The 16170-nt window shown below is 39.5% G+C and overlaps 1 protein-coding gene across 10 annotated transcripts in view; it reads right to left on the minus strand.

Moving 5' to 3' along the window:
• Positions 1 to 16170, minus strand: part of PLXNA1 (plexin A1) — a 445618-nt gene that overhangs the window by 191164 nt on the left and 238284 nt on the right. The gene's annotated exons all lie outside the window — the stretch shown is intronic.

The following is a 16170-nucleotide window of genomic DNA, read 5'->3' on the forward strand; positions in this document are numbered from 1 at the left end:
GTTGCCGGAAGGAGCGCGATTTTCACGCTCCTTTTTTGCAGCGCGGAGGAGTCACGCGGTTTGGCTGCTGCGGTTCCTCCACGCTGCAACCGCCCCTTTTGGGCGGTCTGTAACATGCCTACGATCACTATTCAATGAAAGATAAAATCACTGGGGGGCTGTACTCCTAGGACGTCTCCATCTAACCTGACAACACTGGGGTTGCCGGAAGGAGCGCGATTTTCACGCTCCTTTTTTGCAGCGCGGAGGAGTCACGCGGTTTGGCTGCTGCGGTTCCTCCACGCTGCAACCGCCCCTTTTGGGCGGTCTGTAACATGCCTACGATCACTATTCAATGAAAGATAAAATCACTGGGGGGCTGTACTCCTAGGACGTCTCCATCTAACCTGACAACACTGGGGTCCCTCTCCTCCATCCATAGGCATGAGTCAAATCATAGACTTCACACATTCTATTTTTGGATTTATGAAAGCCAATTTTAATGAACACAAGGCAAAAGAAGAGGCCTTTCTGGGGGGGGGGGGATATTTGAGTTTTAATGTTGAGTCATTCATAGGAATATTACTATATATACTCATGTATAAGTCTAGAACAAGTCAACCTATCCATGGGTCAATGTAAGTACTGTACTTTGACTCTTATAAAAAAGAAACCATATCCTGCTGAAATGCAAGAGTGTTATCTGTCCTGGAAACACTAGCCCCTCTCTATTCCCTCATCCAACCAGCCTGTATGCCTGCTGGAATTCTGTAATTTCTTTGGCATTGTTTTCCTTTGGTTCATCCTTTAGATCAGGGGTAGGCAACCTGCGGCCCGCGGGCCGGATGCGGCCCGGCAAGGCCTTGGGACCGGCCCCAGCCCGTTCCTGCCGCCGATTGCCGCCGGGGCCTTTGGCGTCTCGCCCGAGGGGCACGGTGGGGCAATTGTCTATAGAAGCCTCAGAAACATGCATTTATCTTAACATTTTTTTAAAAAATCAGCAAATTTTTTCGTGTGTCCTCCATTTTTTATTTAAAAAGTGCCCTCCATTTGAAAATTTTGTCCTACATTTGTCCTGGTTTATTTATTTAATTTTTTTAAAATTTAATTATTTATTTTTTGGCTTCGGCCCCCCAGTTGTCCGAGGGACAGCAACCCAGCCCCCGGCTCAAAAGGGTTGCCTACCCCTGCTTTAGATCCTTTGTTACATGCCCCTACGTTTTAACCTCGACCTATCCACAGATCATATCAAAATCCATAATTTTGGCCCTCAAACCTGCCCTCAACTTATAGATGAAGTCAACTTATAGTCAAGTATATATGCAGCATACCATTAACAAAAGTTTGGATCAGGGTAACAAATAGGTATAATAAGATTATACAATTGCCAAAGTCTGGATCAGTGAACGTAATGTCTTTCATCTGATTATGCAGTAACATAGTGAAATGCTTTCTTTTACCTCTTCTTCTACCCACTCATGCTGCCCATTTCTGTGTATGAGTGAGCCTCTTTTTCTCTTGTAACATGGTTTAAATCCATGTATTTTATATATTCAGATATATAGTTTAACAGAACAGAATGAAATAACAGCAATAACAGAATAAAAGTTTTTACTCTCCCATCTTATTTGGGTATACCCCCAATTTTTCTAGGTTCCCCTTAAAAGCACAACCCCATTTCTTATGGTCTCTCTGAGCATCCATTAGTAAGGACTGAGCTTTGAAGTGTACAATTAGTGTTTGAAGGACTGGCATCGTGGTCTGTACTAACTTCCTTGTGAGCTGAGGCACAGACTAAGAACAATTTAACCCTCTGCTCCACAATGGGAAGAGAAACAAAGGTTCTGTTTCTCCTGATGGAGAAACAGTTGTTCATTTGTTCCAATTGACTCTGTTTTGGTCACACTAGGGAAAATGGAATCAGAACATTTTTGTCCTCCCAACTTGGACTGGGAAATTTAACCAGAGGTGATGGTGGCAGCAGATTTTGTGGCTAAACCACAAATATCAGAAATAAAGGTACCTCAGAAATAATCTTAGCCCCCAAGAGTCATTAGTATAAGGGAGCACAATTACACTGGCATGAGCAGAATGCAAAAGTGTAGACCGCTCTAAATGCATTCTGTTTTCAACTGTCATCTATTCAGGAAAACACTATGGTGCTTAGGAAGCAGAGAATTAAAAGGGGAAGAAATCAGAGAGAGGGAAGGAATTCAGGTGAGAAAACAGGCAAAAAATTCTCAACAAGAAAAACTTCAGAGGAGAAATTATATTCCACTCCTTCTTCTCATGAGATACCAATCTGAAAAGAGACAGGGTCGATTTACCTGGTGAGATTAGTGTGGAGAGAAATGCAAAGTGCTGAGCTTGCATCTTTTGGTGCAAGCCAGGCTAATGAAAAAGTAATTAGGGGACTGTGTCTCCTGACTGCAACTTGCAGTTCAGAACATAGCTAATGAATTCCTTCTCAATCTAATTTATGCAGCTTTGCAGTGGTGCAATCAAGATGAGTTAGCATGCCTGCTGTGCATGTATCAAAGCAATTCAATACAGACATAGTCCAGTTCAGTGATACATGCCACATTCATTCACGCAATCAAGAATGAATAATTTTTTGTTGCTCCCATTGTAAAATCCACTGCATAGTCCCTTATCTGTGAGCCTTGCACACACAACCTGCCAAGAGCTCCCCAGTTCATCAGTCACATTCTACCAAACGTGAAATAAGAGAGCACATAACTTCAAATCTTCTCCCAGTGTTACCAATTAAACATCAACTAAAGCTCATTCGGACTACCTCAGATACCATAACTTTTCAAGTAAAAAGATCATTATTAAAAGATGGGTAGGGGGTGGATTGTGGTTGTTTTGAGTAGCTGATGACATCATAAACCTCCACTCCAGTGTTATCAGTGGGCCTTGTTCTGTCAGTTAGTATCAATGAAACTCCTCATTCTATCAAGAAAAAGCAGCGGCAATGCATCAATCTCAAAGTATGAATAACTCATCCATCACACATTTAACTTTGCATCTATAGTTGCATGAAGTTACTGGACAGAGCACAGTGCAAAAATGAAATCATTATTTTTCTCCCTTCTGGAGAATCCTACAACAGCAGCCAACAACTCCAGGAATAACTCAGCTTATTTGAGTGTAGCAGAGATACATATAACACATGCATGGATTATACTTCTAGGCTTTTGTCTTCACTCTATCATTGTACTCGCATGGGTAGGCTGAAAGGAATTGTAATTATAATGTGACTGAAATGATAACTATGTGAAAATACATCATTTTAGCATCGAGATTATTTTACTCTTTTAGCCAAAGAAACTGAATAGTTCCAGGAGAAAAGGTGAATGTATCTTACCCCCCCCCCCACAAAAAAAAAACCCAGTAAGAAAAAAAGTGGTAGGTTTTTTCATATATAGAGGTAATTAGACTTCAGAGTTACTTTCCTGTCTTTGAAATGAACACATGGGAGCTATCTCATTAAGAAATTTGTCTTGTGCAAATATCACCACTGCACCAATTAATACCTGACTTTTGTTCAGAAAGTATCTTCTTAATATTTTTTCAACAAAAACCAAAAACTTGGAATGCAGCATGCCTCTTCTCAGAGGGAAAACCCAACAACTTTGGGCTCAGTTAAACATCTCAAAGAAGTCCAATAAGATCCCTTCACTTTTGTTAGGGCATAAAAAAACATAAGGCGTAGTCTGAGTGACTATGAGTTGGACTTAACAACAACTCTAGGATATATCCACAATGTGTGTATGATGACAATGCTATGTCCTTATGTGTATGTGGCACCTTGTTCAGCAGCATAAAACCATCTGTTCTGTCTTGACCTTGTCCTGGTAAGCATTCTTTACTCTCTTTATTTCTGAACTGAATATCATTCTTGGTGATCAGAGAAAGTAACTCTCTTCTCACAATATACCAAACTCTGGAAGAGAAAATCCATCTCTGGGCAAACTGGCTCAAATCAAACTAAGCTGAAACCTTATTTTGCGATAAAAATACAACATAAGCATCCATGTAAAATAAATCAGATCAGCTCATTCAATAATCATTCCTACAGCCACTTCACTACTATATCTCTGACAAGCATACAAGGAGAGAATCTGATCAATCTGATTCCAAATCAGGAAAAAGGGTGCATGTTTTTTTTCTTATTGGTGAGAAACAGATAAACTGTAGGATTATTTTGCATCTGAAACACAAAATGGCACTTGGAAAATCATAACCGATTTGTCTCCTTAGAATGAGCTACCTAGACAAGAAATTTTCATTTACACAACCCCCCCTCAATACCTATTGTATCTCAAATATTCTATAAACAATAATAATTACAAAACTGCCCTTAAAGCATCAGGGTTTGTAGAGTCAACTGGAACTGAATTTGGTTTTTTGTTTTGTTTTTCCAATTCCACCATCATCAAATGGGTTTCACAATGGAAATCATCGTCTATAGATCCTGAATATTTCAAAACAGTTATGATTCACCTTCACACTACCTCAAGGAAAAATCTGTGTGGTTTGGCATTTATCCAGGCATCAGTGGTTTCTCTTGAAGCAGCGCTATAAAAATCATCTAAACTCCCAAAGCAATATGGGAGATTTTGCAATGTGGAGGGCATGATGCCATCTAGTGGGGAGTAGTGGTACAATTATGGGGAAAGTTTAGCATTTGCAAAGTTATGTAAGTCTCCAATAAGCTTCCATGTAAATACACCTTACTGAGCATAATATGGGCAGCAGACAAAAGAATACAACAGATACAATATTTAAATTCTATCTTCTCTGTCTTCTAAAAGACCTTAGATGTAAAACAGCAGTTCTGTGGTGTCCATTCTAGCAGGTAGGGAGGGATTGCTAATATGAGTAAAGCATGTATGAACATTGAACTTCTGTGTTGTTTCAAATGACATTTTATAGATCTTGTATTCATAGCTTTATTATGCACTTCCTGGTTATATTGGCTATGGATCTTTACAGCCATTTCAAGATATCTTTGGCAGTGGAAAGAACTCATAAATTTAATAAGCAAATAAAATACCAATATTGTTAGCTGAATAATCTTAAAAGATGTTTGGTCAGCCATCCTGGATACAAATTCTGACCATGAGTATAAGATTTTGGCAGCATGCAAGAAGCTAAAGGATCCACTCTGCTGATGGATGCTGTTCTTCTGATGGGTCGACCCACTTAAGTTTCAATATATTTTTACAACTGTGAGGAAGATTAATATTGTGTCCAGTTCTGGGCACCACAATTTAAAAAGGATGTTGAGAAACTGGAGCATGTCCAAAGGAGGGCAACTAAAATGGTGAAGGGTCTGGAAACCATGCCCTATGAGGAACGACTCAGGGAGCTGGGGATGTTTAGCCTGGAGAAGAGAAGGTTAAGAGGTGATATGATAGCCCTGTTTAAATATTTGAAAGGATGTCATATTAAGGAGGGAGCCAGTTTGTTTTCTGCTGCTCCAGAGACTAAGACCCAGAACAATGGATGCAAGCTCCAGCAAAAGAGATTCCACCTCAACATTAGGAGGAACTTCCTGACAGTAAGGGCTGTTCAACAGTGGAACAAACTCCTTCAGAGTTCCTTGGAGGTCTTTAAACAGAGGCTGGATGGCTATCTGTCAGGGATGCTTTGATTTAGATTTCTTGCATGGCAGAATGGGGTTGGACTGGATGGCCCTTGCGGTCTCTTCCAACTCTATAATTCTATGATTTTATATGTCTAAGGACCACTTAAGGTAGGAGTACTTTAATCATAACATGCTTTGAAGATCTCAGAATGTTTGCTCCTAAAACATATTTCAGTCCCTATGGATTCTGCTCCATGGAGCTGTTTATTGTGCACTGTGAATTACTTGAATGAAACACTCTGGTTACAGAACCTGCTCTGGTTTGCAAAAGCTTTGACCTACTAACCTAAATTACACAACTGGTATACAAGGACCCCCCCCCCCCCAGGTTCCTAGCATACTGTAATCTCTATTGCTTGGCTTTGTACTTGACAGCTGAATTCCTGTTTCCTCCGACACCTGGCCATGTTCTGACTTCCTCTGCAGTTCTTCCATAAATTCATTCATGACAGAAACAGTAGAAAAAGGGTCAGGTAAGAAAAGAACACAATGTGCATTAAAAGGAATACTGTGTCCCTGAAGTTAACTTATTTTTAAAGTTCCAAAAAAGAGAGTAGGCCATGAGGAATAAAATGTCTTTTTCTAGGAATTCCTGTTCGAAAAGAAACAACTCCACAGAGCAGAATCCAGGGCTTATTCTGTTGAATGAAAGAACAATTTAGAAGCAAGCATCCCAGCCAACTACAGCATTATCACCATTCAAAGAGTCCCGTTATTTGTAATTTATGTACATACACAATGAGAGAGACAACTGTATTCTATGCAGTATCAAAAACAGTGTTATAAAAGTGTTATGAGACATGCTAAGTGGTGGTATTTTTCAGTTACTCTGAACAGAAACTGGAAATAGGTAGCCTTTTGTCATTAAAATCAACAAAACTATTTTGCCTTTCTTGCCCTCCTCCATACTAACTTGTTCCAGGATATCAAACCAACCTATGGCAAACCATACTGCAGTCCTCCTGCATTATATCACTTTATTGTAATAGTTTGGAGGGCTCAGACGTCAGTTACATGCGTTAAGGTCTGACTGCTATAGAAACTCTAGGAAGTCTAGCTAGCTTGGCCAACAGTCAGGAATTCTGGAAGGTGAAATCCAAAACATCTGGAGCACCAAAGTTTGGGAATCACTGTCCTAGAGTCTGTCATAGAAGCCCTCAATTTCTTCTTCCTCTGCCTCTGTGGATGTGCATAGACTTGGATTACAGTAATGTTGATGGGTTTCCCCCAACGTCTAATTGACATGATTCGATTTGACTTTGCATTATATATTTTGACTATTTTGCTACATCTCTCCTCCTTATTAATGTCACCCCATTTCATCTTGTCTTTTCATTTCTTGAGTAGAAAACTGTGTAATTATCCAACACAAAATGTCCTATTCCTGTCCATTTTAGCTCTTTCACCACAAGTACAGCAATGTTAACATTTCTTGTTTCACTATGTCTAGCTTCCCTTGGCTCATGCGTCTCACTTTCCATGTTCCTATAACATGTATAGTACAGTTTTGGACATTCTTTTTGTTTTTCAGCATGTCTAATTGTTTCTCTATTCTGGTTTACTCCCTCTGTGCCCTTTGCCATATCCCTTTTTTGTTTGTGTCCTATACCTATGTCTTGATTCAGTTTGGATTGTCTAATCATAGGGTTTTCTTGGTGAAAGAATTTAATGAGGGGATCCATCATTGCCTCCCTCTGTGCAGTGCTAACATGATTAGCTATGGTGTCACTGTCATTGTCTTTGAAAGATCCTCCATCAGTGTCACCCACCACCACTGTTGCTGTCTAGTAATGAGAGCATAACCAACCTTTTTCTCCAAGTTTACCTTGTACTAAGAGAAGACAAACCAAACTGTGATGGCGATGCTCATCTTGCAATTATAGCAGGCAGGCAGGTTATTGCGTGAGACTAGGGAGTTTATCACACAGGCGGGATCCCATGCAAAAACGGGATTTAAAGTGGGGGGGGGGAATGAAAAGCGGATTGATTTTTAGATGACGTCTGACATTTAAAAGGGGAAAAAATGGGAAAACCCCCCGCAAAAGCTGGTTGTTTTTCAGACACATCAGGGTTAATGAACATTAACACGACATTAACCCAGAAAGAAAGTCAACAAAATGTGCCGCTTTTTACTTTTGGAATTTTCTGAAAGTAAAAAGCAGTGCGTTTTGTTGACTTTCTGTCCAGGTTAATGTCGCGTTAATGCTCATTAACTCCGATGTCGTCTGAAAAACAACCTGCTTTTGTGGGGTTTTTTCTGCATTTTAAATCCCATTTCTGCATGGGATTTGGGCACTTTGCCTCCATATGATAAACTCCTTGGTGAGATTAACTATTCTACACAGGTACATGATGGCATTTCAGTGCATCGGCACTGAAGCTTTCAGATGATTTAAAAATTCCTAATAGTTTAAATTTTTAAATAATCAATCAATTGGCACATTACTCAATATATAGGCAGCACAATTTTGAAGGAATTATAAAACAATTTAAAATCATATAAAAGAAAGCTATCCACCATTGTTGAAAGAAAAGAACATCTTTGGTACTTTCTTTTTTGTCCCATGTTATGGTATTAAACTAGAACCAAAAAAAGACTCAATATTCATACAGTTTAACTAAGCAGTATCTGGTTATGTTAACAACCAGATCAATGAAAGTTGGTAGTCAACCATGGTGTTTGTTCAGATGTGAATCCCATTAAGTTCAGTGGGGCTTATTACTTACTATAAGTAGATAGGATTGCAGCCTTAGTTCTCTAAACAAGAACCACCTGCCCTATTAGCAGAAGACATTATGAGTATGACAAACATTTACAAGTGAGTGCTATAGCAGAAACACCAGCAGCCTTCTACTCTGCAACTGTCCTTTTCGTGAACAAGACCCACCAATAATTGATCCAGAGCATTTTGATGCCATGTGCAAATCTACAGCGCTATATAAATAATAATAATAATAATAATAATAATAATAATAATAATGGAAAACAGCCCAATGAGCAAGAAAATACACAAAGAGACAGGAGTAAATAGAGGAGGCGGAAGGAGGAAGAAGGTTATGGAAACTGACTTGGGGAAAGAATAAGGGCACAAGAAGATAGAAATTGTGTGCGGGGGAAGGATAGCATGAGTATTTTACATTAGAAATTTCATTTCTGTCATAATGGGTGCTACAAAGACTGTAGAAAGGCGTAAAGAGTAGATTCCTTGCCAGAAGCAACACATTTCTATACATACCAAGTCAGAAGAAGGGAAAGACGGAGCATAAATTCAGTGAGGAAAGGGGCAAGTACTTTTGAAAGCATTTGTCAACAAGAAGCACACTGGAAAAGAAAATGACATGCATGTTCCAGACTGATGGAAACAGTATTCTGAGGATTCCTGGACCTACTTTCCTGACTAAATCTCTGTTGTTACACATTATATGTGGCACTGCAGGAAGAGGGTTTTCCTATAATGTATTGTGCATTTGGGAGGGTGTAAAATAATGAACATTATTAAATTTTTCTATTAATTTGCAGATAGATGATGAAGGATCTGATAAAGGCTTAATTTAGCAGGGCAATTCGTACTCATTCCCTGCAGGGATGTCTCAGATGATATGTGAATGTAGACAGAGTGCTGCTTGTCCTTGCTGGTGATTTGCCCCTAAGTATATTTATACTACACAGTCATAGCAGTTTCATACTACTTTAACAATCACTGCTGCCTGGGATCTATAGATTAAAGAAATAATTATCTGCTAGACAGCTGTAATGCTGCAATTCACAGAGATATCACAAGCAGAGGCCTTTCACATCTCCTGCATCTGATTCTTTAAACTGGGAATGTCAATCATTGGACCTGACACACGTAAAGCGTATATTCCACCAATGAGTTATGATCCTTCCCTTGAAGAAAAAAACATACAGCTATTCTGAGCCTGCAAAATTACTTTTGCAAGAAGTCTCTTGCTATAAGTGTCCCCAGAAGGCTCTGCCCGTAGAAGCTAATCCTTCACAGAAAAAGATACAATCCAGCCATAGATAAACGTCTTTGTTTCCAGTGAGGAAAATAAGCCTTTTTTAGGTTGCCAAAATAATAAATGAAACAAAAACATGTAACTGTAGCTGGATCATGCCCTATAAACCCCATAAGATACCATGACAATTTCAAATTTAAACTTTTATAATTACCTATAGAAGACCCACTTTAACATGACAGCTGTCCTGTCCATTGATAGACACTTTCCCACATTGACTTTTTCCAAAGTCAGCTGATTTTATCAGAGGATCTTAACAGCTTGGTCCCTTTTTACTCTATGTGATCTAATTCTTAATTCCTACTCTGTCTGATCTAATAGACTGCCTTTTCCTCTATAACTTATTACCATCTCTGAAACTGACTAGCTTCAGAGTCAGTTTCACTAGTACCTTTGTAACTGTTCCTTTGTGGTAAATCTAGATAGTCTAACATTCTCAGCAGCTGTCCCTTTCTTGTGGATTAATCTTCTTTGGGAGGTCTGCCAGAATTAGACCCTAGATAGCTTTCGCAATTGGCATAATTTTCCTCTATTTCCAAAAGTGAGAAAAGTGCAGGGAATCCATATTGTCCAAAACATCAGTGAGAAAAAAATGCAAGGCCACTGGATATGTTGTCCTGTTAGTCCATTTTTCAAATGTATTTACCCTACAAATATTATAAGGTTTTGGAGAACTAATGCAAACAAACCATGCCCATTCTTCTCCTAATGCCACTAACTGTGTAAGCTTTGCTGAAGCACCTCCAATTTACACTAGTCACTCAGATTGGCCATAATTTTTATTTTTATTATTAATATTTTTGCTCCCTTTAATCATTTGAAAATCAGGCACAGCAGCACAGCCCATTCAGTCTCAAGAAGTGATTTAATGCTCATATTCCTGGGCTCTTGACCCAAATAAAGCTCTGCTCAGATGTAACAGCTGAACATAATGCATGGTGATCAGAAAACTCCATAGGAAGAACGTAAGTGCCACTGAGAACCAGATTTTTCTTGAGAGGGGGAACTATCAGCCTAGGTTATAAATTTCTTTCTATAAATATTGTTAAACCTGGACTTAAATTTCTATTAAATGCAAACATTCTATTAAGTTGGCTTTATATAATAAATAGATTGTGTCATATTGCTAAGGCCCAAACATCTTTGGGAGGAGGGAGTGTAGTTCAGTGTTGCAACTGGGTCCCTTCCCAAACCCATACCATGACCCTATTGACACATACACCTTCTTGATCTTGAAATAAACATTTCTATTTTAATTCTGAAATTACACCATTCTCTAAAACACCTTCCCCCATTTTGCTATTTTGTGTAACACCCAGCCTAAATAAAAGTCCTAGAAAGCTTGTTGATTATTTTGTTAAAAGAACTGCTGATAATATGATTTGCACACAGTGTCCTCCGGATCATTGTTTCTGGATTTTAAGGTAAACTACTCTTCCTGCTAGCTGTCCCTCAGTTCTGCTTATGGGCAAAACTATCTTCTGGATGGCAGTCCTTGAAAGAACACTTCATATAAAATCACTCTGACCCTGAAACAACAGGCCCCAGTTCCACAGGACAAGCACCCAAAAGCCTCATGGTATTCTCTGTCCTAGGGAAGGGCCTATGCCAAGATCTCACTAATCAGGAAATATTTCTTCACATTAGCTCCAGCAAATCTCACAAGATCTAAAAAGCAGCTACTCAGTTACTGGGAAGTAAGTGTCCCCAATATCTCCATGCAGCCTCATTTTTCCACAGGGCAAACAGGGTTGAAGTCTGGACTGAATCTTTAGGATTCTGACATACAGACTTGACAAGTTAAGATGCTTCTGATCTCCCTACTGTATAATTATTCAGTGATACATAAATAGCTGAAACAATGGAAAAGCAGAAACTAGAGCACATACTAATGTGTCATAGGAGTTCTATCAAAGAGGCCAAGAAGCTACCTTCTAGAAATTAAGTGCCGTAAATAATTTCATGGCAGCTTGCCAAGAAGGTGTCTCCTAACATCACCCGCTGGAAAGTGGTCATGTCAAAACATATCCAAGCAACATGTAATACTTGTAGGTCTCAGACACACCTCAATGTGCATCTTCTGTGAGGTGTATCAGAACAACAGTCACTATGCTGCACATAGAAGACATGTCTACCAATGTTTATTTAGCATAACAACTGTTCTACCTCTGACTGCCAGTTGTTGAGGAAAAGCAGAAAGATATCATTGTTCCTTTCACGCCATATGAACACACCCAGCAATATTTGGATGTCCCCTGCTTGGAAACAGAATGCCAGACTAGATGACCTTTGATCCAATTAACCACAACCCTTCTTATGTTCTTTTTAGTCCTGCGTGTATGACACTAGTACTGTCAGCTTCAATATAGCTAATGAAATGACACAATCCTTGTTCTACTATATGCTTGTAGGATATTGAAAAATCCAAGGTATAAAATCACTAAGAATTTGATTTTCTTCTACAATGTTCCTTTAGAAATGAAGCCAGAGCTTGCATTCTTCAGCTTGGAAAACAGGCTAATGCATGCTGCAGAGTTTACAAGCCTAGTGGAGATGAACACAGATCAGGGGAAGAGCAAGAGAGAGTCAAAGAAATAGAGCATCTTGTCTGGGATTTTAGAAAATGTTGCAAAGAGAAGCTACTGGCATTAGTGAGAAGAGTGGAGAGAAAAAATAAAAGTAATTTGCCTAAACAAGTATTGTCAACAAGAGGCAGGGAAAATTCCTTGCAGAAATAATGAAGGTCCAATAGCCACACTAAATGACTGCAGCTAATACATGTTCACAAATATTATTTTATTACTTGTTTTCATGGATCCTGATTGATCAGTCCTCCTTTGTGTACATTGTTAAAGCCAGGGGGACAGCAGAAAAGAGTATGGAAACGATAACAATAAGATCTATAAACAGTCACTGACATCAAAAACACTCAAATGAACTTACAAATATTAATATAGGCATTATTTGATTTTTAAAGTAATTCACCTAAAATTAAAATTCAACCTGGTCATAAATCAACCATGATTGCTGTTTGTTGCTATTTACTAGGTTTTTTTGTTTGCTGCATACATGCTGTCATTTTGCCCTTCTGGAACAAAATTATTTAACCCAAAATAAGTTCTCCTTGATTCTCCTTTATTGTATAAAGATCACATTAGTGTGTGTGTGTGTGTGTGTGCGCGCGCGCACGCGTGCATATGCACTTTAAATCATGGTGTGTGTAATACCAATTAAATGAAAGATAGAGAATAGGAGAAAAAGTTCTGTAAAAAATCCAGGTGAAGAAGCAGGTCTAGCTCAAAACTCTACTTTTGCTGTCACCCAGGAGCCAAGATTTGCCCTCCAAAGGTAGAGAGCAGGCAGTCCTGGCACCATCCCCTGTCAGGAAAGACCTTGATGCAACTTTTCTTTGTGTCTGTTCCAGATTCCACTTCCCAGATTAGAGTCCTGAGTGCTCCATCTTCATGTTCAGCTTTTACACTCTTGAACGTCTACTGGATATGGACTTTTCCCCAGCAGACAACTGCAGGCAGGCTCTCAAAGACTCTCCCTCAGAAGCAGAGCCCAATATGAAAGTAGCCACTGTAAGTATCTCAGCAGCTCTTAGGATACTAGCATCTCTTTGCTGCTCTTTTATTTTTATGCCCTACAGGCTATCCTTCTAATTATGTACAGTTGTCCCTCCATATTTGCTAGGGTTAGGGGAACAAGACCCCCGTGAATATGGAAAAAACGCAAATAACAAAAACACTGTTTTTACCTGAGAGGACACCTCTCTAGGAATCTCTAGGTCCTCCAGTGCAACTCTATGGTCAATGTCCAACATACACTGAACATAGAATGGCACTGGAGTAGCTACAAACGGTTTTTCAGTGCAACTTTTAGTTAAAGTTGACCACAAAGTTGCACTGGAGGACCTAGACAGTCCTTGAGAGAACATATTAATGAAATCCGTGAATAATCAAATCCGCAAATATCAAATCCACAAATATGGAGGGATGACTGTATTATTATTTCCTCCTCCCCTTTAGTCTTTCCAAGCCGTCACACTGCAACTGGTCTGTTGGTTATGGACTACTCACTCACTTGAATTTTAATGTGCGGCTTTATTCAGAAATAACAATAAACTGTAAGTTGATAGAATCACAAAACCTTAGAGCTGGAAGGGACCACAAGGACTATCTAGTCCAACCCCCTGCCATGCAGGAATAATCCTCTTACATCCAAAAGAGATCAAGGGTACTGACATGTATGAACCGGTAAGCACATGGTCACCTTCTATGAGCTATAAGTATAGCTCCCTGCAACTTTTATGGAGCACAACCATTTTATTCCTAAGAAGCAGAGACAAACACAACTATAGCACTCCTGAAAGATGTCCTCTTTTTAAAGACTTCCAGTGAGGGAAAGTCCACTACACCCGAGGCAGCCTATTCCACTACGGAACATTTCTTACAGTAAATAAGTACTGTAGTTCCTAATGTTTAGGTTGGGGATGTGTTGGTTCAGAGGTGAAAATGTTGATTCTGATTATTGCAATATTGGCAGGTCAAGGCCTAGGTGCCATGTGATGGAATGAGCTCCCATCATTAGTCCCAGCTTTTGCCAACCTAGCAGTTCAAAAGCATGTAAAAGTGCAAGTAGATAAATAGGTACCACTTTGGTGGGAAGGTAACAGTGCTCCATGCAGTCATACTGGCCACATGACCATCAGAGTTGTCTTCTGACAAGGCTGGCTCCCTCGGCTTAGTCATCACCCCCTACAGTCATACATGAGTATACAATCTTGTCAAAGGGGAAACCTTTAACTTTTTAAATGTTTAGATGGAATCCTTTTCCTTATAATTTGAATCTACTGGTTTATGTTCAGGTCTTTAGAGCAGCAAAAAACAAGTTTACTCCCCTCTTCTATATGACATCCTTTCAAATATTTAAATATTGCTATCATGTCACCTCTCAGTCTTTTCTTCTCCAAGCTAAATGTACCCAACTCCCTATGACATTCCTCATAAGGTTTGGTTTCCAGGCTTTTAATGCTTTTGGCCACCTTTCTCTGGAAACATTCCAGCTTATCAACATCCTTTTTGGAATAGTGGTGCGCAGAACTGGACACAGTACTCCAGGTGAGATCTGACCAAACCAGAGTAGATTAGCACTAGTACTCTATCTAATGCCCACTCTAAATTAGCATTAAAAGGAGAAGCTAAAGCAAGCCCAACTGGAAAACTGGAAGCTCTACATACATGGTCTGTTGGCCCCAGCTGGCAGGTGGTTGAAGGCAAGAGGAGAACTGGGAGCAATTTCAGTGGAGGTGGATGGAAGTAAATTAGGATGAGGAGTTGTTGTGAAGTGGGTTTCTCTCTTTCCAGAGGTCAGTGAAGTACAAACTTCCTTGTAGAAGGTTTCTTGTAGAAACGTCCTACAAATGATTCTACTTTCTGACAGTGGGAACAAACAGCTCATATCTGGAGGTATTTGTCTTGCTTTCTCTAATGATATCAACAAAAACTGGATGGTCATCTGTCAGGGATACTGCAGTTTCCAGGTTTCTGCAGTGGTGTTGGACTGAATGGCTTCTAACACCCTTTCAGGTTCTTAAATATTTGACTGCTGAACATTTGCTACTGAACAAGCAGTATATATAACCAACACTTTAATCCTGCTACATTCATGTATCAATGTGATAATTGGTTTAGGGAAGGTGACTATTCTCAGCCTGGAGTAGGTTTGTGCACTTTGACATGATGTGGTTCCAATCCATCCACTCACTCTCCTGGCCCTGGAGGCTATAGGACAGAACTGTGATTTTGAAAACAGCCATAGGCAGCAGGAAGCAAATGGATGGACTGCAGCAGCATTTGGTGGACAGATTTGGAACAGTCACTTGGCACATGAAAATCTTTTCTGTCAGAGAGCACACCAAGGTCCTACTGTGAATGAGACATAGCAAATCTAGCACATACAGATACACATTGAAAACAGCTGTCAGCGACCAAAAAAATAACCCCTTGTTTGTTTCATTTGGAGTGATTCTTAAACAAATACTTTCCAGTACTGTACAAAGAATATTCCATTTCACTATGCCAGCCCAACAACCAACAGCAAGTAGCGGACTAGGGAAGTAAAGTCAGCTTTACCTTGTTAAGTGTTTCTGTGACAACTAGCTAGACACTGTGGAGTTGGTCCTCTTGCACACAGTGCCATGAAATGTATCTATTAGGAGACGTATAACCTAGTTCTACAGGTTTCAATAAGAAAAACCTGCTACTATTTTAAAATTTAATCTATATCAAAATGGATTTTTAATTTTTAGTTTTTTGTGGGGTTTTTGGGCTATGTGGCCTGAAAAACCCACAAAAAACTATGGATGCCGGCTAAGAAAGCCTTCGACTTCACAATGGGTTTTAATTTTGTTTGTGCCAGGCACAATTGAGCTATATTATATCCATATGCGAATGTAAGCTTCCAACAGATGCATGCAGATCATACTGCTGCCCATTTTAAATTCATACTTA

Source organism: Sceloporus undulatus, chromosome 2 (assembly GCF_019175285.1).
Source record: "Sceloporus undulatus isolate JIND9_A2432 ecotype Alabama chromosome 2, SceUnd_v1.1, whole genome shotgun sequence".
NCBI lineage: Eukaryota > Metazoa > Chordata > Lepidosauria > Squamata > Phrynosomatidae > Sceloporus > Sceloporus undulatus.